At 36.5% G+C, this 25,788-nt stretch overlaps 1 long non-coding RNA gene across 1 annotated transcript in view; it reads right to left on the minus strand.

Annotated features, from left to right (window-relative positions):
* Nucleotides 1–1,458: 1,458 nt before the first annotated feature.
* Nucleotides 1,459–25,788, minus strand: part of LOC131276916 (uncharacterized) — a 71,672-nt gene continuing 47,342 nt past the window's right edge. Inside the window, exons 2-4 of the long non-coding RNA XR_011647802.1 lie at nt 7,269–7,351; nt 3,001–3,127; nt 1,459–1,545 (exon numbers count right to left, since the gene is read on the minus strand). This is a non-coding gene — a long non-coding RNA (uncharacterized lncRNA). The remainder of the gene's footprint in view (nt 1,546–3,000; nt 3,128–7,268; nt 7,352–25,788) is intronic.

The raw sequence follows: 25,788 nt of genomic DNA on the forward strand, positions 1-25,788 counted from the left end.
ATAGAACACGCATAGGGTTTCTCACCAGTGTGAACCCTCTCATGTCGTTTAAGGGAAGCGTAAACAGTGAAGCATTTCCCACATATAGAACACGCATAGGGTTTCTCATCAGTGTGAATCCTCTCATGTTTTTTAAGGGAAGAGTAACCAGTGAAGCATTTCCCACATAGAGAACATGCATAGGGTTTCTCACCAGTGTGAGTTCTCACATGTTCTTTAAGCTGAAAACGTTGAATGAATCCTTTGTCACATAGATGACATTGATGAGGTTTCTCTCCAGTGTGAGTTCTCACGTGTGTTTTAAGGGAAGAACGTTGACTGAAACATTTGCCACATAGATGACATTCATGGGGTTTCTCTCCAGTGTGACTTCTTTTATGTCTTTTAAGAGAAGAGCAATTAGCAAAGCATTTCCCACATAGATGACATTCATGGGGTTTCTCTCCAGTGTGAATCCTCTCATGTTGTTTAAGGGAAGAGTAACCAGTGAAGCATTCCCCACATATAGAACACGCATAGGGTTTCTCACCAGTGTGAGTTCTCACATGTTGTTTAAGGGCAGAACGTTGACTGAATCCTTTGTCACATAGATGACATTGATGAGGGTTCTCTCCAGTGTGAGTTAACACATGTTGTTTAAGGCGATAATGATGACTGAAACATTTGCCACACAGAAGACACTCATGAGGTTTCTCTCCAGAGTGAGTCTTCTCATGTTGTTTAAAGGAAGAGCAAGAAACAAAATATTTCCCACAAAGATGGCATTAGTAGTGTTTCTGGGCAGTATGAGTTCTTTTATTTTCTTTAAAATGAGAATAGTGATATTCATGAATCTGCTTATGCTGACTAATAACTGAGTGGTTCCTGTGTAATTTTGCCATCAGACTCCTAAAATATGGTTTCTTTGTCTTGCAAATTAAAGCATATTGTGTCACTGTGGATCTGTCAGTGGTATCTTCTTTCAAATAATTGTATTTGAAAGAATTCCTTTTAATGTTAGATCTCTGCTGTGGGGAACTAGATGAGAGACTGTAAAACATTTGTCAATATACATGAATTTCTTTATTTCCATGCATATGAATTCTACACTAATCCTTCAGTGATAGAATCCAATTAAATAATTCCCTTGTTACATTCATAAATACATTATTCTTCTCCATAACACAGAGATACTCTTCATTACAGAAATCCAATATCAGAGTTATCTGATAAATTTTGAACTTCACTATGTGTTAAAGATTACATATGTGAAACCTATTTATGCAATTCTTTTAAATATTTTCTCAGATTAGAGTTTTCGTTTAGGTTAATTTTCCTTAAATTCAAACTCAGATTTTTTCTAGATTAGAATTTAATCCCAAAATTGATTAAATTAGGCTATTTTACTAAATTCCTAATTTACTCTACCTCCAGGTATCTATGTGGAAACTAGGGTTCACACATTGAAACTTACCAATGACATGATTTCAGAAGTATCTTTCCTACAGATAGGTGGGTTGAATATCATTTCTATCATTTCCCATTTTTTAGAGACTCTTTTGCTACCTGTAATAATTGGGTAAAAAATTTACATGTTAGGGTACGATTCAGGGCTTGAAAATGTTTAAAGTTTCCAAGTATCTCTCTCAGTATGTTTCCAACATTCAGAATTATCAGGAAAAGGGAATCAAATTGAATACTCTAAACAAAAAAACTATTATATCCACTTATAATGGGCAAAATTGCATATATGATTTTTGAAAAACTGAACAAATGTATATTAATACTACAAGAAGTTAATATCAGGCAAAAAACATGCTAAGAGAAAGAAACCAGATGCAAAATACTATGCATTATATGATTCCATTTATATAAAATGTAAATATAAGTCAATTTATAAAGAAATAAGTCTACTGATTATGTATGACTGGCGAAGGACTGCTAACAGGGTGTAGTTTTTATTTTGGCGTAATGAAATTGTTCTAAAATGTTTTTCTGTTGATGAATGCACACCATTTGATTATAATAAAAGCCACTGATTATACCCTTTGGAAAGATTGTATGGTATATGAGTATATCTCAGAAAAACTTCTTAATAAATAAATAAATAAATAACGAAAAATAGCCAGAAATACCAGCTATGTAAAACAGCTGAAGCATAGACAAATTGAGAAGTGAAGAATCTTATGTGTCTGGTTTTTGTTTGTTATAATTATTGAAATAAAAGGTTCTAATTACATTAGTGATACTTCAGAGAAAGTAAAGAATCCCATTAATTCTAAATAGGAAGAAATCTGTTTCCACAGTGACTGAATATATTTTAAAACAATTTGATTGATACATATTAGTGAAGCATATGATCCATTCAGGGTGTACAAATCAATGGTATTTGGAATAATAACATCACTGGGCAATCATTACTTAAAGTATTATTAGAGCAGTTTCACTACTTTAATAATAATAAACAAAAAAAATTAATCACCTCTCAATCTCTCTATGCTTCATGAGATTCATTTTATGTTGAAAAACAATCAAATAAACTTATTCCATCAGAATTATCTAAATTCTATCTGGGAAAGTGATACGCATATTTTTTTTAACTGTTCTGAAAACTCAGCATAGCCCTTGCAGCAGAATACTTATTTCACAATGGCTATTTATCCATTCAAACAGCATTCACTGAGTTCTCCACACTGCACAGAGTGTTGGAAATGGAGATTCACAAAGGACATTAAGTTGTGGTCAAGATTAAATTATATTGGATTGAAATAGAGGTAAGTAAAAGAAAGGAACAAATTTCATTTAGGCAATTGTATGTGTTATAAAATAATATATTTAAATTACAATATATAAAATATAAGTAAAATAATGATTACATGACAATATAGAAAACCTGATCTTGCTATCTGAATAAATGGAAGATGATTTATAGTAAATATATAGGTAAATGCTAGATACATAGGTGGGATAGATGGTAAACAGAGATAGACAAAGTTGATAAATATATTTTTAGATTCTTACCCACTGAGACCAGGTGATTGATATTCTCCAGCATTACTTCTCTGAATAGCTTTCTCTGGGAGGAGTCTAGCATGTCCCACTCTTCCTGGGTGAAGTCTACAGCTACATCTTTCAAGGTAATTAACTCCTAAAACGTCACAGCAATTTTGGTTCACATAGGGCTATCTGTAACAATGTCTTGAGTGTGATGCTCAAATTAACATCACTAACCTCTACAATAAACTTTCATATTATACTGAGATCTCTTAACAATAAAGGCTCTTTCATATTTAATGATCCCCCTTTTTGGCCAAGGTCTTTTTCCAAATTCATCACTAGTTGGTGTTTCATATTAATCCCTTGGTGCCAGGGAGCCTCATCCCTGGAGGTCATATCCCATGCAGGGGTTATAAAGTAGTGTTTTTATTTGCTCATCAGTGGTCTGGTATTTTGTGTTTGCTTTTATTAGCATTGCTTATGTACTTGAGAGATTCTTGCCTCTCTATTTGAGAATGTAGCAGGAATCCCCAGGATGGGCGTTTATAATTTTGTTGTGTGGGTCTCTACCCACTTAAGATAACATTCTAGGCAAACATGAACACATTCATATTTCAAAGGGGCATGTTCCAGGTACACCTTTCCCCATACATCCTCATACTTGATAACACCCAGCACCAGTGACCCTCTCCTGCAATATTTGCCAAAATAACACTCCCCACAATGTATTATCAACTACAGCCCCCCACCTCCCCAAAGATCAACTGTTCCTTACTCCTGCCCTCCCCTCAGCTCCATGGAGAGCCCAAGCCACCCCCTCCAACCCTTCACATACTCACATTGAGTACTACTGGTCCCACTCACAATGTTCCTCCACTATTAGCCCATCTTTTGCCAAACCAAACCCATCCACTTTATCATAGTTTCTCCCCACTTTGAGCATCACCTCACCACTCTCCACTCCCTTTTATATCCTGGCAAACTATCTGCCAGAATCTATCTCTCTGAGTCTGCTAAATATCCTTAGTATCAATGAGATCAGGTAATATTCCTCTCTTAGTGACTGGTTATATCACTCATCATAAAGTACTTGGGTTCTTTCATGTTGTCTCATATGTCAATACTTATTCCTTCTTACAGCTTAATAATATTACATCACATTATATACCACGTCTTGTTTATCCATTCATCCCTTGATGTAAACTTGTGTTGCTTCCAACTTTTGGATGTAGTGAATAATACTGCAATGAACATTTGTGTGCATATATATGTTAATGACCCTACTTTCAATTCTTTTGGAAATATTCCTAGTTTTGGAATTGTTTGGTCATATGGCATTTCTATACTTGGCTTCCTAAGGAACAATGAAGCTGTTCTTCAAAATGGCTGCACCATTCTACATTCCCACTAGCAGTGGATGAGTGTTCCTATTCCTCCACATTCTCTCATAAAAATGGGCATTATCTTGCAACATTTGTCAACCAATTTCCCCGATGTAACAGAGTTAGACTCATTTATTTTCCTACACATGATTCTTCCACCCCTTTTCTTTGAGCCAATGAAGAGTATCTTACCAGTTAAATATATATCCCTGAGACTTTAATCTTCAGACTGTTCCTATGTCACCTGAGCCCTGAATCTCAGCAGAGGTGCAACCAACACCTAATCTCCAGTTCATCAGACTCACACAGGACAACTAACATAATGTTGATGCTGGAAAAGCCCCATGCCCCCAAACAGGGAGGATATACAACTGCAAGCAAAACAGGTCCTTCCACCTGTTCCATAAGATCTAAGCATCCTCTCAATCTGAAGCAGACTGCATAATCCTCAAGATTGAGGAATGAATAAACATAAAAGGGGAATGCTATCATGGACCAAAGTAGACTTTATTATTGTAGCAATGGTAGAACTTGTAAAACTGACATAAATATGGTAGTACCAGAGTATCTGAGGGGAAGAGGAGGGAAGAAAAGGTGGAAAACAGGGCATTTTAAGGTCACTGAAACTGTTCTGCATGATATTGCAATGATGAATACAGATCTTTATATATTTTTTCAAAACCATAATATTCTGTGGTGCAAAGTGTAAACATTATGGTAAAATATAGACCTGGGTTAGTAGCAATGTTTAAATTTTATTTGTCAGCTGTAGCAAATGTACCACACTATTGTAAAATATTAATAGGGAGAATGTGAGAGAGGGAAAGTTGGGGTAGATGGGATTAACTTATGCTTTTGATGAAACATTTCTGTAATCTAAAATTTCTTTAAAAGAATAAAATCTATTATACAGAAAAAGAAAAAAAAAAAAAAAAGAACACCCAACACTAAAAAGCAGACTGTGCATGAAAAACTCTACGTGTGTGAGGGGTTCCAGTATACTTATTATTAATGCTTAACTGTCATCTGCCATTCTGATATGCTCACAGTCTCATATACACTTTGAATGCATAAAACTCTATTGTTAAAGGATATCACATGAAATGTATGATATACACCTGGAAACTTCACAATAAACTTGTAATTATGACTTCTTACTGGTGATTATAAAGCTTTCACTCAACAATTCATAATTAAAACAATCCTTCCACCAACTTTGTTAATTTACAGACATCATCAATATCATTTTAACTGCCTGTCCGTTTGAAAGTATTTAAAAGAAAGTTTTTAAAAGAAGAAATAAGTATGTTTAGATTATAAATGTACATATAATTTCATTTTCCTCTCATTTTTTAAACATTTTTAAAGAATAAATTAACATATTGACAAATCTAACCAGCTAATGTGTGAAGTCCTTTCTTCCCAGATTAAATTCACAGGTCTATTATTCCTGAAAATGGCAGGGAGCTCTGAAGCAATATTCAGAAATATGCAGAATAGTTTTCATATCCAACTCAAATCAATAAGGTCTGCTTGCTTCAAGTATACATATTTCAAATTTTCACAATACTGTGAAAGGACAGATGGATCACGGTTGCAAGTCATGGACTTCTGCAACCATTGTACAGAAACTGGAGCTAGACTGATGAGCCCTATGGTAGGACTGGGGCCTACAAATATTAGTTTTCATTGTCTCTTTTGTTTCTTCATGTCTTCTGTGTGATACAGATTAAGAGAAAACTCTCATTTGCTTCTGGAATCTCCAAATCTTTAAAAAATTTCACAGGGACATAATTTTTATTCTGCTTCTGATATGCAATCTGAACAAGCAGCCACAATGAAGGAAAAAATAATTCCTATACATTGCATTCATTTATAAAATTTTTATAAATTTGATTTAGAAAAACTGAAGTTGGTAAATTTGAAGAGCATTGGTAAGGAGAATTTTTGAATATTTCAAAATGGGCAAACACATTCTATAGAAAATTTTAAGAAAATTAATTTGGGGAAAATATATAAATGATTCCTCATTTCCTTTTCTATTTAAAGATTTTATTTTTTAAAATGTATTTCTCTCCCTTCCCCCCCATTGTCTGCTCTCTTGTGCCCATTTGCTGTGTGTCCACTTTTTATTGCATCACCTTGCTGTATCAACTCTCCATGTGTGTGGTGCCACTCCTGGGTGGGCTGCACTTTTCACATGGGGCAGCTCCCCCTGTGGGGCACATTCCTTACATGTGGGACACTCCTATGCAGGGGCTTCCCTGCATGGCATGGCACTCCTTGTGTACAGAAACAATGTGCATGGGCCAGCTCACCACACTGGCCAGGTAGCCCTAGGTTAGATCCCTGGACCTCTGATATGGTAGGTGAATTCTGTATCTGTTGAGATACATCTGCTTCCCCCTCTTTTCCTTTTCTTTCCTAAGCTTCTCTTGTGCTTCTGGTGAATATACTTAGATTTACACCCTAGTATCTGTAATTTTGCATGGATTGAATGAACCTGTTGTAAATTAAGCCTATTTTTCTAAGTGTAAACTTATATTCTTTCTCATCACTATCACCTCTAATCACTGCATGTTAAACCAATTTCAGACACTAGCATAATTCATGAATACACTATTTCTCTAATGATGCCATAGGTTGGGAGAGAAAAAGAAAATGTGTCTTATCTTTCCAGAGAATACACAGCCTTTGTGGAAGCTGGAAACAACTACTGTAATGGGTGAAGGAGATTACTTATTGATCACTACCTAACTTACCATAATTCTAGAGTTGTGTATAATTATAATTTGAGACCAGATCCTTGAATAGCTCATGAATACACTTGGATAATCCATGCCACTAGGAGAAATCTCCCCATCTGCTGTCAGCAGAGGTACAATTTCAGTTAAATAATACCAAACTCACCTGTGATTCCATTGTCACTACCTCAGCTGCAATCTATCTTCCTCTGGGTTTTCATGCAAATCCACACAAGCAGAAGAAGAAAGCTGAGAATGGAGAAAGAAGCCTTAAGAGTCAAGACTTGATCACAAATTTCAGGTCCACTTGTTATGAATACCAAACATGTCACCTAGTAATAACCCCAGCCCAGTCAACAAGAGGAAAATGAAGTGTGCTCCAAGGGAAATAAGGGAAGGACTCTCTTTTAGGAAGGTCAAGTGGCCAGAGGTCTTATCTTTCCTGGCTAATAAAGATGATATGAATACCTCAATGTACAGATAAGAACTTGAAAATCCATGAATTTTATTAATTAGACTGTGATGTTCTGAGACTTTCTTCTTTAATTTTTAAAGATATTTAGATTGCATAAATATTACAAAAAATATAGGGGATTCCCATAAGCCCTATTCCCCACAATACCCACATTTGCCCCAATTAACTACATCCTTCAGAGTGTGTACATTAATTGCAAATGAACACATTTTAGAACATTGCCATTAAGCATGGATTATAGTTTACATTGCAGTTTACACTCTCTCCCACACAATTCTGTAAGTTATGGCAAGGTATGCAATGGCCTGTATCTGTCATTTCAATGTCAGTCAGGAAGATTACCAACTCCTGAAAATTCCCCTGTATTACATCTGTTTTCCCTCTTCCTGACCTCAGAACCTCCATTGGCCACAGCCTCCACATCAATGATATAAGTTCTTCCATTGTGTAATCACTTTAAGTCTATAGTAGAATACCAGTAAGTCCACTCTAGGGTATATTTCATTCCCCAATCCTGAGGATTCTGGGATGGTGATGCTTACTCTAACTAATTGAGACAGGCTTCCCATATGCCTGATGGATGAAGCTCATTTTCTTGCAGTTGTAGGCTCTCTTGGTTCCTTGGTATGGTGTTTGTCCATCATCACCTCCTTGTTAGTTTTCATGGGTGATTCCAAAGAACTGGAGCATAGGTATTGCAACTCTGTTGAGGTTTATGGCCCAGGTGGCACATGGACAATCCAAAGGTTCAAGTTTCTCAGATGTACACCTAACAATTCCAACACTAAATATAGAATCGAATAGAAGGGACCAAAGAGACATGCATAGGGAAACCACAACTGAGTCCAATTCTGTGTCACTGTGGGGTACAAACACCAAAGTAGGGCCCACTGGCAAGGTACCAACCTCATGAGCTATCTACCCTGACCATAGTGCCTGGGTGTCTCCAGAGTCCTTAGGAGCCCTGCTATTTGGGGTACTATCTAATTTGACAGTCAATGAGTGTTCTACATGATCTTGCAATGACGGATATAAGTGATGTTAACTTTCATCAATATTTATAAAAGTATATGGTCCAAATTGTAAACCATCATGTAAACCACTGACCATGGTTGGTAGATATGCTTCAATATTTGTACATCAGTTATAAGAAATGGACCATACATGTATAAAATGTTATTAATAGGGGAAGGGGAAATTGGGAGGATGTTGGATATATAGGAGTCCCCTTTATTCTGCATGTGACAGTACTGTGATGTAACACTTCTTTGAAGACAAAATGAAAATAGTAAGACATTGGAGGAAAAATGGAAGAAAATGTCACTGGGCATACAGGGAAACAGATCTTATAGGGAGGAAAGGCACAACATCAAAAAGAATTTTATATTTTTCATTATCTGTTATCCTAAAATTTATTTTATAAAAAAATTTTGTATCTTATTTTCAATCATCAAAACTATCAAGATTATTTCATTTTCTTAATAATTGTATTCAGCAATTTTATTGGGTTCATTTGGGGAGGTCATTTTTTATGAAGGTTTAGATCACAAAATGGTTACAACTGTGAAAGGGGAGGACAACGAAAGGGTATATGTGAGACGATTCACATGAGCATACATATTAAGCATATAAATGCATTCAAATGTTCTTTAATGCATTGTCATAGTGGGTGGAGAGTCAGACAATAACTGAAAGAATGTTGAATTCCCATCCTGAGGTGTTCTGCCATATTCTGATGAAACAGCAAGAATCCCCCAAGGACAGAGGCAATGGCTAGAGAAGGATAATGGTCCATTGACAGGACCTTGAAATTGATGACTGTAGTTATAAACCTTTATTCCTGACAGTGAAACTTAGCATAGTATCAAAGGGAGCCAAAAGTTTACCTCCTGAGAGCCAATTTGTTGCTCAAATGTGGCCTGTCTTTAAACCTAACACATCATATAAATGCAATAATTCCCCCAAGCATGTGACATGACTTTCAGGGATGAGGTTTCCTGGCATCAAGGGATTACTACCAAGCACCAATTAGCATACAACTGAAAAAAGACCTTGACCAAAAGAGGTAAAAGTTAAAAACAAATTAGTTTATATAACTAAGAAAGTTCAAAGGGAATAGGGAAGTCATTACAGAGATTGTGCTTATGCACATATAGCAGGATCTCATTAACTGCCAAATTAGAGGAAGAATTTCAGTTCCTTTCTTGATTCTAAAATTAGAAATCCTTGACCCATGTCACATTTTAGAATTATGCCTCCACACCAGAGAATGCAGACTGAAGTTACTCAATTATATTTATCCTTAGGTTTAGCACTAACATTGGTTCTCCAACCTCTCTCCTTGTCTTCTGGACTCTCAGTCCCTTCCTACACTATTCTGTACCTGAACTTATGGGCACACATGTCCTAAATCATTTTGTTCTTCCATGAGAAGACTAACAATGCACTCCCTCTAACATGAGTTCTACATCTCACCCCAATATGAAAATCAACTGAAAGAAAAAAATCACATGATCATATGTATAAATGCAGAAAAAGCTTTCAACAAAGTACAGCAAACTTTCCTAAAAAAAAAAACACTGCAAAAGATAGGAATAGAAGGAAACTTTCTGAACATGATCAAAAGTATATATGAAGAAAAAAAAAACCCACAGCTAATATCAGTTATAGTGGTGAAATCCTAAAGTCTTTCCCTCTAAGATCAGGAACAAGACAAAGATGACCACTGTCAATCCTTCTATTTAACATTGTGTTAGAAGGACTTGTTTGAGCACTGAGTCAAGAAACAGATATAAAAGACATCTAAACTGAAAAGGAAGAAGTCAAAATTCCACTATTTGCAGATGACATGATCCTATATATAGAATGCACTGAGAAATCTGCAACCAAGCTTCTTGATCTTATAAATGAGTTCAGTAAAGTCACAGGTTATAATATCAAAGGGTAAAAATCAGTAGCATTTCTGGACACCAATAATGAGCAATCTTAGGAGGAAATCAAGAAACAAGTACAATTTATAATAGTAAATAAAAAAATCAAATGCCCGGGAATAAATTTAACTAACTACACAACATTGTTCAAGGAAATCAAGAAAGACTTAAAGAAATGGAAGAATATTCCCTGTTCATGCATAAGAGGTCTAAACATTATTAAGATGTCAATCCTATCCAAACTGATCTAGAGATTTAATGCAATCATCAAAAAAATCAACACAGCATTTTTAATGCACTGACAAAATTAACTATGGAAGATTTTTGGAAGGGAAAGAGGCCCTGAATACCCAAAGACACTTTGGAAAAGAAAAATGCCATCAGGGAAATCACACTACCTGACTTTTAAAACATACTACAAAGCTACAGTGATCAAACTGGCATGGTATTGCCACAAGGATAGAAATACTGCACAATGGAAATGAACTGAGGGTTTTTATATAGATCTTCACATACACAGTCATCTGATATTTGACAAGGCCACCAAGCCCACTCAACTGGGAGAGAATGGCAACTTTAACAAATGGTGCTTTGAGAAATGGGTATCCATATGCAAAAGAATGAGAAAGGAATATCCTCTCACACCTTATTCAAAAATCAACTCAAGATGTATCCAAGACCTAAATAGAAGAGTCCAGACCATAAAGACCTTGGAAGACAATGTAGGAAAGTATTTACAGGACATTGTAATAGGAAATGGCTTCATAAAATTCACACCCAAAGCACAAGCAGTGAAAGAAAAAAATAAATGGGAGTTCCTCAAAATTAAATCCTTTTGTACTTCAAAGGAGTTTATCAAGAAAGTGGACAGCCTATACAATGGTAGAAAATATTTGGTAACCATATATCTGATGGTATCCTAATAACCATCATATAAGGAAGGCCTAGATCTCTGAAATAGAAATACGAAGAGCCCATTTTAAAAATGGGCAAGAGAATTGAACAAATACTTCTCCAAAGAAGAAATACAAATGGCTAAAAAGCACATAAAAGATGTTGAACATCACTAGCTATTAGGGAAATGCAAATCAAAACTACAAAGAGATACCATCTTTCTTGCATTAGACTGGCCGCTATTTTAAAAAAGAGAGAGATTACATGAGTTGGAGAGGATGTGGGAATGGGAATCCTCATCAATTGCTGTTGAGAATTTAGAAGGATCCTGGCATTGTGAAGGATAGTTTGGCAGTACCTCAAAAAACTAGCTGTAGATTTGCCATATGACACAGCAATTGTACTGCCTGGTATATACCCAGAAGAAATGTAATCAGGGATACAAACCAATATATGTACACCAATATACATAGTGGCACTCTTCACTATTGACAAATGTTGGAATCAACCCAAATACCCATCAACAGATGAAAGAATAAACAAAATGTGGTGTATACAGTGAATGGAATACTACTCAGCTGTATGAATACAGTACAAACACACAGGATAACATGGATGAATCTTGAGGGTCTTATGTTCAGGGAAGCAAGGCAGGCATTGAAGGACAAATACTACATCACCTCTCTGACATAAATTAAGTAAATCAAGCTGTCTCAGAAGGCTAGAGACTGGAAGATAAGCTTACAGGAAATGGGGGTAGAGGAAGCTTCTGAGCCAATGCCCACATGGGCAAAATCTATGCTAAAGTGGAGGTAAGTAGTTGTGAAGTGAAGGGATAAGATGGGGACATAGGGAAACAAATGGGTTGGGCTTTGCAGGTTTTAAGAGAGCTAGGGTTGGGAGGATGGATCAGATGGTCTGCAGAAACAGGGGGAGGGTTGGATAGGGAGCAGGTGAACATGGGAGATTGTCAGGTGCAATGCTGAAACTATAATGTTGAGAAAAATCTTTAGAAAATACAATAAGGAAGGGTTACTGGTTTTAGGTGTTTGATGGAGGACATCTGGAACAGGGTGTGCCTGGGACAGGTTTCTAGGGAGTGTGAGAGTGCTCATCCTGTCATAGGAGACACATACGATGTTGTAACCCAATCCTGGGGAAGGCTGATCTCAAACTGAAGGCACGGTGTCCCTTGAGAGCATGGATGGTCACCACTGGGGAAGAACAGACTAGTATGTCAAGCCCTCAGCATTTTTACAAGTATCTATGACTCTAAATCCTTTGGGCAGTGAAGCTTAGGTGTCACTGTTGGCCCTGAAGTTTGGAAGAGAGATGAATAGAGTAGATGGAAGAGGGGGTAACTGTGGGGCAATGGAAGTGTTCTCCATGATTGTGCAATGTTGGATACAGGCCAGGTTAAATGTCACCACAATTTTATAAAAGTGTATAGTCTAAAATGTAAACCATAATGTAACAAAAAATGTATAAAGGTGAATGGATTAAAATGTAAACCACAGTGTAGAACATAATGTAACCATGATTGGTAGATATGTTTCAATATTTGTGCCTCAGTTTTAGCAAATGTAGCATCTGCATGTGAAGCAACTGTTGCTGAGGAAGGGGGAAAAGGTGAGGATTTTGGGTAAATGGGAGTTCCCTATATTCTTCATGTGACCTTACTGCAATTTAAAACTCCTTTGAAGAGATAAGAAAAAAAAGGTGTAAGACACAGGGAAGAAATGGAAGAAATTGCCTTGCCTTGTACATAGAGAACAACACCTGTTGCAGTGATGAAAGGAAAAATGTCAAAAAAAAAATTTATGATATTTTTCAGTTTTAATGTCCCAATTAACTTATTTCATTTTAGTTTTTCTTCATAATATATATTTTATTTCTAATCTTTAAACCTATCATGACTATGTCTTTTCCCTAGTCTTTGAATTTGGCAGTGTATTAGGCTTCATTTTTTAATAAATTTTGGATAACAGACTGGTTCAACTATGGCAGGGGAGGAGCGTGGTGTGCAGTGTCATTGACAGAGGATGCATGGGTGGGAAGGAGTACACCAGGGCATGCATGTGAAGTGTATTTACATGATCAGATTTTCTTTGGGTGTTGACATAATGGGTGGAGTTTCACATAATGCCTGAGGGGGCTGGGTTCCCATCATGGGGAGCTCTGACATTTTCCCCAATGGTAGGGTGGCATTTCCCTAGGTGCAAGGACAGAGACCAGTACAGAGAGATGGTCAAACTGTGGGTCTTTGATGATGATGGCTATGCTTGTGATCCTGTGTGTTTGAAATTTCAACTTTGCCTAGAGCCTCAGGGTACCTAAGACTTACCTCCTGAGAGCCTCCATGTTGCTCAAATGGGGCCACTCTCTAGGTCAAACTCAGCATATAGATGCAATGCCTTCCCCCAGTGTGGGACCTCACTCCCGGGTTTGAGCCCCTCTGGTACTTTGGGATTTCTACCAGGCTCTGTGTGGTGATGCAACTAGAAAAATTCCTTGAGTAGAAGGGGGAAATGGTAAGAACAAATAAGTTTATATGGCTAAGAGACTTCAAAATGAGTTGGGACATCATCAGAGAGGTCATGTTTATGCACATCTCAGCAGGAGGCCAGAGATAGTCAATGTAGATACAACCCCAGGTAGTGGTGTTCCTGAAGGCTGCAGACACATCCGGGTCCTATGGTCATGGCAGATGGCTCTGGAGTTCTGTGCCTTTCCAGTAGACCCCCTTTGGAATTTGTGCTCCTGAGTGTGATGGAAGTTGGACTCAGATGTCACTTCTGTACACATGCCTCTTCTGTCACTTTTATTAAACTGCAGTTGGTTCTGGGATTGGTGTATTCCCAGGAGACATGAATCTCTGGACTGTATATGTGCCAGCTGGGCCCTGAGCACAGCAGAGTTGCAACAACTACTCTCCTCTTTGTTGGACTTTCCCAGGTCAGCTCACAAGGAGGTGATGATGGTCAAACACCACACCAAGGAACTGAGAGTCTACAACTGCAAGCAGGAGAATCCCATTCAGCAGTCATGTGGGACCTAAGCCCCCTCTCAATTTAGAGGTGGAGTGGTCATCACCATCCCAGGATCCTCAGCATGGGGGAAAAAATATGGATTAGATTCGATTTACTGGTATTCTACTATAGAATTATTGTGACTCGAGCAATGGAAGAAACTGGGTCATTGATGTGAAGACTGTGGCCAATAGAGTTGCTGAGGGCAGAGTGGGATGAAGAGTTATGATATGGGGTCATTTTTTGGACTTGGAGTTGTCCTGAATGCTACTGCAGGGACAGATGCAGGATATTATATATACAGGTATTATCCTCTCAATGGACTGGGAGAGAGTGTAAACTACAATGTAAACTTTAATCCATGCTGTGTAGCAGTGCTACAAAATTTATTCATCAAATGCAATGTGCCATTCTGATGAAAGGGGTTTTTGATGTGGGAGGAGTGGGTAGGTAGGGAGTGAGTGTATATGGAATCCTCTTATATTTTTAATGTAACATTTTGTATGATCTAAATATCTTTAAAAAATAAAATAAAAATCTATTTAAAACGTAAAAAAGAAAAATTCAACTGAAAAACTTAACGTATTATATTATGTGGTTGATCAATTCAAACTCTTCATTAATTGGGAGTCGATTGGGAAGGATCAATAGCTCCCATCAAGGAAATCTAGTCATGAAAATCCCCTGCATCAATAAATAGCAGAATTATATAGGTCATAATGTCTTAGTCATATCCCACTATCCTCATAGGCTTAGAAGGCTCAGAAAATGCAGAATGAAGGAATCTGGGAGAAAATACATTTGAACAGTTTGAAATGATAAATGAATTCTTGTTCAGTATTAATCATCATCAGCTACAGTATCTCTACATTTCATTATTTTTGTTTGAGAAAATGGGTATATTGTAAATTCTCCTTTAAACTATCATTAACAATTACATCCATTTCATGGACAATTAATGAGAAGGCATCATAAACAGAGCTAGGATTAACTTAGTTATTTGTATCTGAAGTCCACAAAGAAAATGGTTGTATTCAATATGCTTGGAGAATTACATATTTTTTAAAATTTAATCCTCACACTAACCCTGCTGATAAATGTTAATTTACAAATTTAACAAGTTTCATACAGAGAGGTTCAGAAAGAAAAATATGACAAACTTACCTGTCCAGAAAAAGACACCTAGAGTTTGAATTTTTTCTTCCTGTATCCCAATCTTAAATAGCACAAGGGTTACATGCCACTCCCGGGTGTTACCTGGAATGTCACCATTCATATCGATAATCAGACCCTCACCATGTTTTCAAAGTGTTCTCTTTATATAGTCTGTTACCACAATTATACCCCATGCCCAGATTTTCCTATCACAAGGAAAACTCCATTGCATTGGACCCACTTCCAAAACATCAGATTCTAACTCACTTAATGTTTATTATCAGTCTGTCCAAGCATACTTATTTCATGCATATTCTTCCTTAGAATGACATTCCTGATGTGGTTTTATTTACCTTACTCTGTCAATAAATATCTTACTATTTACCACTCCTACCCTCATAGGAGGTCACTGTAATTATCAATCTTGTTTTTACTCATCTGACAAAGCACATTACTAATCTCTTCTTTTAGGTCTCAGTGAAGAATCACTACTCTAGTGCTTTCAAATATTATCTGGGAAACAGACTACAGCTTGAAAATTCAGTCAATTTCCTACATTCCATAATGACTTTACATCCTATAGTTTTGAACATCATACTCTCTCACATTTCATATTACCTTCTAATAACCAGTTGTATGATGTAATTTGAGAAATCACTTCAATACCATAATATTCCTAGATTCACTATTTCTCTATTCATACACGTTAATCCTTCTCTTTCATGAAGTGTCATATCACCTGACTGAATGTGCCAATTGAATTACCATCTTTTCTGTTTCTTCCTGAAATCTTCACAAGCAATATCTGTCTCTTATCATAATCATCTCAGCATTTATTACTGTTTATCTTGCTAAGAATGAAAATGTAATCTGTGCCGATTTCCTCTCTCATGCCTGATATTTTCCTCTCACGATCAATCTGCACTAGCATTTTACCCTGTCATCACACAGCTTAATATGATCACTTAACATCACTGGCCTTCCTCTTTAAAAATCATGCTATCTCCAATAAGTGTCCTATGAATGAATCCATTTTGTGTGTCTCATTCTATAACTTGGAATTAAATAATTAGACCTTTTGAGAACTTTCTTTTCCCTAGTCTTCTCTGAGATCTCAGTACCCTGAATGTATTCAAGCTATTTTGGTTATTTTCTTCCTTTTTTGTTCTGCATGGTACTCTTCAAACTATATTATTAGAACATCTTAATACTCAATTGTAACTCCTTACTATCCCATTTCTGTAGCTGTCATGATATTCTCACACATTTATTTAATTGCTTCAATTTATTGCACTCTCAGCCCTAAAATGAAAATGAAGATCTCTATTTTCATAGGCAGAGGTATAGAAAATAAAATATAATTCAAGACATTAACAACACAGACCCAGAAATCTTAAAAATAATTATCCTCCTATAGAGATTACTTTCTGGGTAACCTAGATGTCAAACAAGATAAGTATAATCAAGGCATGCTTCTTTAACAAAATATTTCCCTTCAAATTGGATAAATTTCATTTAGGATTCCTCCAGGTATCCAAGGGTTAAAATAGAAATCACTGCTCAAAAATGCACAAACACATATAAGGAAAGATATTATTTCAGCTCTGACCACTATAATCATCCTTTACTTCCATGGCAACCCCCTCAAAAGTTGTCCCAAATAATAGTATGTTCCTTTGGTCTTTATTTTGTCATTTCTTCAGAAGTCTCTTCATTGATCCCAGCCTAAGATACCTTTTTCCTTTCCTACAGCCTCTATTAAATTTCTGCATTGGCCCTACTTTGGAGTTTGTGTTTCTGTGTGATGGAGCTGGACTCAGATGTGATCTTTGTTCACAAACCTCTCCTGTTACTTTTACCGGAGCTCTAGTTGGCACTGAGGTTTAATATATACCCAGGCGACCTGAATCTCTGGACTGACCATGTGATAGCCAGGCCCTGAGCCTCAACAGACTTGCAAATCCTACACTCTGGTTTATTGGACTTACCCCACTCAGCTAACATGGAGGTGAAGAAGGTCAACCACCACACCAGGGAGCCAAGAGTGCCTGCAACTGAAAGCAGGAGAATTGCATCCAGCATCCATGTGGAATCTAAGCCCCCTCTTGATGTAGATGTGGTGTAGACACGGCCATTCTAGGGTCCACAGGCTGGAGGAATAGAGTATGGATTAGAGTGGACTTACCGATATTCTATTCATGAACTATTGTGATTAGTAATTGAAGAAAATGTGGCATTGGTGTGGAGAAAGTGGCCATGGTGTCTGCTGGGGGTAGGGTGTGGGAGGAGAGCTGTAATGTGGGGGCATTTTCGGGACTTGGGGTTGTCCTGGGTGGTGCTACAGGGACAGTTACTGGATACTGTATGGCCTCCCATGGCCCACTGGGTGGACTGTGGGAGAGTGTGGGCTGTGGTGTGGACCACGGACCATGAGGTGCACCAGTGTTCAGAGATGTATTCACCAAGTGCAATGAATGTCTCATGATGATGGAGGAGATTGTTGTTATGGGGGAGGAGTGGGTTGAGGGGGGTGGGGGATATATGGAGAACTCATATTTTTTAAATGTAACATTAAAAAATAAAGACAAAAAAAATTCTGCAATTTCTTCAGGTCACTCATATAATTTTTCTTTATATATTTTTTTGTTCCTTTTTCTCTCCTACTGGCCTAACTGCATAAAATTCTCCTATGAATATTTATTTCAGGTGAATTTCCCTTTGAAAATTAATTAATGATTCCAGAGATACTGTATCTTTACAATAACTTCACCTGCCCTCAGATTACTTTGGCCCAACTGGCTGCAGTAAATTGAATACGTTTGAATAAAAAGAAAATTATTTCCAAATTAAATTAGAATTCTCACACCTGGTTAAAATTCTCTCCTTTCCTTATCAGAACAAAAAAGAACTGTGAAGGCAAGGAATCGAAGTTTTAATGAGGCTGCTTTCACCAAATTCTGTAGTCAGAGCTTCTTTCTCTCTACAAAAAGCACCATTTGGATGGTGAATCCTCTTTTTTTGTAGCTGATAACCCCATCAGTCCTATAATCAAAAGTCATACCTTGATTATTTCAGATGTTATTCAAGATAAATCTAATAAAGTCATGCCTCGGTCATTCCCTTCCAATAGTCTCAAAATCCATCTTCTGCCGGGTCCATGAGGCTTCACAATTTTAAGAAATTTGCTTGTCCTGGATAAGGACAGTAGAGCATCTATAGCAAGAAAATTACTGCTAATCTGTGTGTCTAAAAGGACTTTTATCAGTCATTCCTGTGACTACAAAAAAAAATTCATGTTGAAAAAATATATTCAAGGAAAATTATTTTAACTTTTCTTGGTGTATATTTTTCTACCAGGAAAAAGAGAGACCATGCAGTAGAGGTCTTCTTTTGTCAGATATTGCTTCAAACTTCAAAATATTTGGTGTCCCCAAAATAAGTGATTAAATTCACTGATATGGACTTTAAAGAATTTTTGCATTTATAACTACAAAATTATTCAGACACATCATGAAATATAGAAAAATAAAGTATTTCTGTAAGAAAATCAAGCAGTATATTTCCATTATAGGTGTAGGTATTTACATGCAAATAAATATTTTGTCATTTTCTTTTATAATTCACTCTTCTGAAATTAAAAAATTGCACATTATTATTTTGGTATAATACATTTTAGATAATCAATTTCTCCCTTTTCATAGTTTTCTAATGTAGTCCTATGTGTTTTCAGCCTAATTTCTGTAGCATTAGGAAAATAAAATCTATGTGTAACCTACAAGCACCTTAGGAAGAAATAGTTTCTGTAGGAAAGCAAATAGTTCTGTCTATGTGCTTTATTTGAAATTAAGGAGACCATTTATTTCTTCTTTGTAAAGAAAAAAATACATGTCGTCAGCATGGAATGCTTCTCTCATTCATTTATCCTTATCACCATGAGACTTAGATTTACCAGCCATATTTAACTTGATATGAATGAGAGCAGTACACTAGAGAAAGTCCTAAGCCCCTTCCCAGAGATCTCAACTTAATAATACATTTGTTTCAAATCTATATAAAAGCCATATGAAACTCCCTCAATAGGGAGGCATATAGGAGATTGTTTAGATCCTGTAATCCACCTTCTGATAAAACCACTTCCTCCCTAGCCTAGTTTGGTGTGTCTTCCTATTCTGCTGTGCCATGTGATGATCAGGGGACCATTCTGGTCACCTTCAAATTGGCAACCAAATGGACTATTGTCCTCATGATAAGGGCACTGCTTGGTGGTCCCTAAAGATAAGATGTTCATGGCCTTTGGCTCTGTAGCTGCCAGTGTATTTTATTCTGAGACTTGGAACATGAGTTTCTTGCCCTGGGTAGCTAGCATCCCTAAAGGAGGCAGGGCATGAAGGGAAACATGTTCTCTGTGTATTGTGTGCTGTCCTATTCAACAGCACAATAACTCTGGCTGAAGCTGTAAGTGGAGATTTGCCATGCTTGGTTTTGGGGAGGTGTTAGTTACAAAGGCGGTGTTACTAACATTGGTTGTCCAGGTTTCTTGGAACTTGTTTAGTCAAATTATTGAAATGAGAAATATTCAGACTTCTAAGGCAAAAATAGAGTAACACAATAAGCTGAATTATTAACCATTGTGAACAATTTGGGTATGAACTGACAAAAAGGTGAATGCTCTGTCTGTTTAAGTAAAGCTGGCCTCAATATGCATTAGACGATGAACATGAATGACCAGCACAAGCGTCCTTAGAGTACAATACTGTTCTGCAATTGCATCTATTCTGAAAAAATTTAAGTAAATGTGATTAGATTCCTTAGATTCCATATTTTATGGAGTTAGCCCAAAATAAAAATCTTGAGAGTTTCAGTCAAAGTGTACTGCCAGTTGTTCAGGACCTATATCCTCAACACTTGAAAGTAAAAACTGGCAAGGGTTTACCACACCAACCAGAAAAGAAATTTGTCAAACCTCTAAACCAAAGCAGGAGTTAAATAGCTATAAGGATGGATGAATAAAAGTCTGTAAAACCCTCCCTGATTCTATCTGCACTGATGATGTTTTATTTCCAATGATGTTTTAGATAATATCATTGCTAATATATTGATACTTGGGATTGTCACAACTCCAATATCACCTACACTGCCATATAAGAGGGACAGAAATGAGCCTGAATTACCATTAGATACCCCAGGAATTATCCCCCCCCCCACCCTTCAACCAGAGGGAAGAGACTTTTTTTCAGGGTGCCTCGACATTGGAAGAGCAAAGTCAGGGCCAATTCTGTCTTTGACAACAACCTTTAGGATTGGATAAATAAAGACCACCATGGGGCTATCTATATACCCATATTCCATTTTCAATAGCAGACCTATATAATTGGAAAGATTGAGTCTACTGCTATAGAGAGCAACTGAAAAATACTTTCAAGTCTATATTTGGAATCATCACAAAAAATCGGGCAAATATGCAATCATTACCAAACCTAATTGTAACCTCGGATGAAAAGCAAATTGTACTAGAAAAGGATCAAGAGCATGCTGAATTTTAGTCAGTACAAACCTTCACAAAGCCACTCATGTCCTAGGGAGTCATACCATTCAAATAACTGACCCCAAATGGAACCTGAATGAACAAGGGGGCTGAAGTAACCTGGATAATTACAAAGCATACATAATTGTGGGGCTCAGGAATAGTTTTCCCAATTAGAACTTGAAGGAACAATATCAATATTCAGGGTGAACAATGAACCCAAAAGTTTATGAATCCTAATAAAACTACTCTGAGATAACTACTCTTCAGATTGTCAAAGGCCAAACATAAAGAGAGGATTTTGAGAGCAGCAAGAGGAAAAGGAATGTATTACTTACAAGGAATTCTTAATAAAGCTAAGTGCTTTTCTGTCTTCAGAAACTATGGAGGTAAGAAGGTATAAAATGTTTAAGTTCACAAAGGAAAAAAAAACTGCCATCCAAGAATTCATTATGTGGAAAACTATACTTCAAAAATGAAGGTGAGTTTAAAGTTTTTAAAGATAAGAAAAAACAGAGAGTATGTTACCAGGAGACCAAATCTATAAGTGATATCAAAGACTGTGTTACAGCCTGAAGACAAGGAAGAGAGCCTTGGACAAGAGTGTAGAAATGAAGGACATAAGTAAGACAAAATAAACTGGAGAAAACTACTGATACATGAAATAATTTGGATCAATCTCATAGAATTATGCTGAGACAAAAAATGCTATTCAAAAATATCACATACTGTAAGATTCCATTCATATATGTTTGAATTTACAGCACATGGAACTGTCCATTTTAAAAATATAGGATAATAAACAACTATTACAGGGAAGCAGACATAGCTCAACTGATAGAGCATCTGTCTACCATATGGAGGGTCCAGGATTCGATCCCCAGAGCCTCTTGACCCGACTGGTAAGCTGGCCCATGCACAGTGCTGCCGTGTGCAGGGGTGCCCCCACATAGGCATGCCCCATGCACAAGGAGTGCACCCCACAAGGAGAGCTGTCCTGCATGAAAAAAAGTGCAGCCTGCCCAGGAGTGGCACAGCACACACAGAGAGCTGATGCAGCAAGATGACACAACAGAAAAGAGACGCAGTCTCCCAGTGCCACAGATAACGCAAGTAGATGTAGAAAAACAGACAGCAAATGAACTCAGAGAGCAGACAACGGGAGTGAACAGGAAAGAAAGAAATAAGATAAATCTTTTTAAAAAACACAAACTATTACAATTATTAAGGAAAAAATAAACAACCCAGAATAAAAATGGGAAAGATCCAAATAAACACTACCAAAACCAGGAAAAATGAAAAACAGTACAATTATCATACGTCTGACAAATTTGTAAATTATAAGTTTTTCAGTACCAAGTGTTTGTGGGAATATGGAATAAATAAAATTCTATTTCTGAGATTGTGTATTGCTGGATCCATTTTGTAAGTGATTTGGAAATAACATGTGATGAAAGATGTGCATATTCTATAACCTGGCAAATAAAAAGTCATAGACTGATAGAAGTAATTTTTAAAATAAGCCATTTTTGCTTGCTACAGAAGACTCACTTTAGATGCAAGGATACAACCAGGCTGAATATGCAAGGTTGGAATAAGTTATTCCATGCTAATAGCAATCAAAAAAGAGAAGCTGTAGTGATACTAATGTCCGATAAAATAGATTTTAATTGGAAAACTGTTATAAGAGATGAAATATGGTACAATATATTAGTAAAAGGAACAATTCACCAAGAAAAATAACAATAATAAATATTTATCCACCTACCATAGTTGCCAAAAAATACGACACATACACTAGTATGTATCATACTAAGGGGGAATACAATAATTATTATACTTCAACACTGCAAGTCAGCATTACACAGAACATCTGAACAGAGGATAATTAAGGAAACTGAAAGCTTGCCTAATATAAATAAATGAGATCTAATAGATATTTATGAACATTACACAGCAAAACAGCAGAATATATACTCTACTCAAGTGCTCATGGGTCTTTCTCCAAAATAGACCATATATTGGGAAATAAGTCCTATCTCAATAAATTTACAAACATTGAAGTTTTACAAAGCATATTCTGTGATCATAGTGGAAAAATGTTGGAAATGAATAACAGATGTTATAAAGGAAAATTCACAGATATATGGACAGTAAACAATATACACTTAATCAGTAGTTTAAAGGAGAAATTGCAAGAGAAATGAGTAAATACTTCAAGACAAATGAAAATGAGAACACAACATACCAAAAGCTAGGGGTTCCAGAAAAGGAAATGGTGGGAGGGAAATTTATAGGCTTCCATGAGCACTTTAAAAAAGAAGAAAGAGCTGTAATAAAAGACCTAACTGTACACCTGGAGGAATTAGAAAAAGAAGAGGAAATCAATCCCAAAACAAGCAAATGGAAAGAAATAACAAAAATTAGAGCTGAAATAAATGAAATGGAGAATTAAAAACAATAGAGAAAACCAACAAAACCAAAAGTTGTTTCTTGGAAAAGAATAACAAAATCAATAAACCCTTAGTGAAATTAACAAATAAAAAATAAATAAAATAAGAAATGAGAAGGGTGAAATTATCCCTGACCCAGCAGAAATAAAAGAGATTGGAAGAGGATAGTATCACTGTCAAAACCTGTATGCCAACTGTATTAGTCAGCCAAAGGGGTGCTGATGCAAAAATACCAGAAATTGGTTGGTTTTACAGAGGGTATTTATTTGGGTTAGGAGCTTACAGATACCAAGCCATGAAGTATAAGTTACTTCCCTCACCAAAGTCTATTTGGAGAAAGATGCCTGCTAATATCTGCAAGGTTTCAGGCCTCCTGGGTTCCTATGTTCCTGGGGCTGGCTTTTCTCTGGGTTCAAGGTACCATTTCTTGGGGCTGACTACTCTTTCCTCTGTGAACTTACTTCCCAGGGTTCCAGCTTAAGTCTTCAGCATCAAACTCAGACATCAAAACTCCAACATCAGAAATCCTCAACTCTGTTCCTCACCATGCCTTTTATCTGTGAATCCCCACCCACCCATGGGTGAAGACGTAAATGCCCTAATCATAACTCAATCATGCCCAGGTTACAGATCAGATTACAAACATAATCCAATATCTATTTTTGTAAATCATAACTATATCAAACTGCTACACTAATCACCTGGGCAAAATTGATGAAATGCACAAATTTCTAAAAAACATGAACAATTCACACTGAACCTAAAAGAAAGAGAAGACCTCAAAAACCAAATAAAATGGAAATTGAAACAGGCTTCAAAATTATTCCCAAAATGACAGAGCTTGAAAGGGAAGGCCTAAGAACATTTATATTACTAGAAGGAAAGTTAACAAAATGTAGCACTGGATTGTATAAAATAGAGAAACCTCATTTAAAATATGAATATGGGTGACACTGCATATATAAGACTGTTTTTACAAAACATAAACACACATAAAATGTAGAGAAGGAAAGAATTGCAGCAATATATGTCAGGGGAAGCATAGACAGATTGAGAGGTGATGAGTTTTGTTTTGTTTGATTTCTTGGTTTTGTTTTTTAGTATTATCATCAAAATAATGAAAATGCTCTGGGAGTGATTGGAGTGATAAATGCAAAACAGAATAGCATTGATTGTACACAGTGGATGGACAGATACTTTATAAATATGAATAAATAAAACTGATTTCTTAAAAAAAAAAGCTAAGTCCAAGAAAAGTTGGCTTCATAGGGGAATTCTAGTAATCACTTAAAGATGACCTAATACAAATACTGCTCAAACTCTTCCAAAAACCTGAGCTGGAAGTATTGCTCCCCAAATCACTCTATGAAGCTAACATTGCCCTAATATTAAAGCTAGGTAAAGATGTTATGAAAAAAGAAAATTACAGCTCATGTTCTTTAATGAAAATAGATGCAAAAATCCACAAATATACTTGCTAACAAAATAAAAAAACACCTATAAAATACATCATCATCAAGAGAACTTTATACTGGGTGTAGTAGTTTGATATAATTGATGAATTCCAAAAAGAAATATTGGATTATGCTTATAATCTTATCTGTACCTGGGCATGATTAAGTTATGATTAGGGCATTGATAAAAGGCATGGCAAAGAACAGAGGTCAGGGTTTGTGATGTTGGAGTTTGATGCTGAAGCCTTAAGCTGGAGCCCTGGGGAAAGAGACAGAGTCATTAACCTGATAGTCTACAACTGACCTTGTGAAAGAGGCAAAGCCCTAGAGAGCCTCATCAACTATAGTTGATCTTGTGGAGGAAACACAGAGCTGGGGAGAAAAGAAAATTATGCTTTGTGGCCTGGTAAGTATAAGCTCCTACCCCAAATAAACACCCTTTATAGAAACCAAACAATTTCTGGTATTTTGCATCAGCACCCCTTTGGCTGACTAATACAGAATTTGGTATCAAAGAGTGGGAAAGAGCTTTTGCAATTACTGAAATGCTGGGATGGTTTTATAATTGGGTAACGGGTATTTATTGGAGGAATTGTGAAATGCTTGATGGAAAAAGGCCTAGATTGCTTTGAAGTGACTGAGGATAGCAATATCGATGCTAGAGGGACTTCTTATAATCCCTGAGAAGTAAATGATGAAACTATTATTGGAAACTGGAGGAAAGGCAATCCATGTTTTAAAGTTGCAGAGAACTTAGCAAGATTAACTTGTG

Source organism: Dasypus novemcinctus, chromosome 30, assembly GCF_030445035.2.
Source record: "Dasypus novemcinctus isolate mDasNov1 chromosome 30, mDasNov1.1.hap2, whole genome shotgun sequence".
Classification (NCBI taxonomy): Eukaryota; Metazoa; Chordata; class Mammalia; order Cingulata; family Dasypodidae; genus Dasypus; species Dasypus novemcinctus.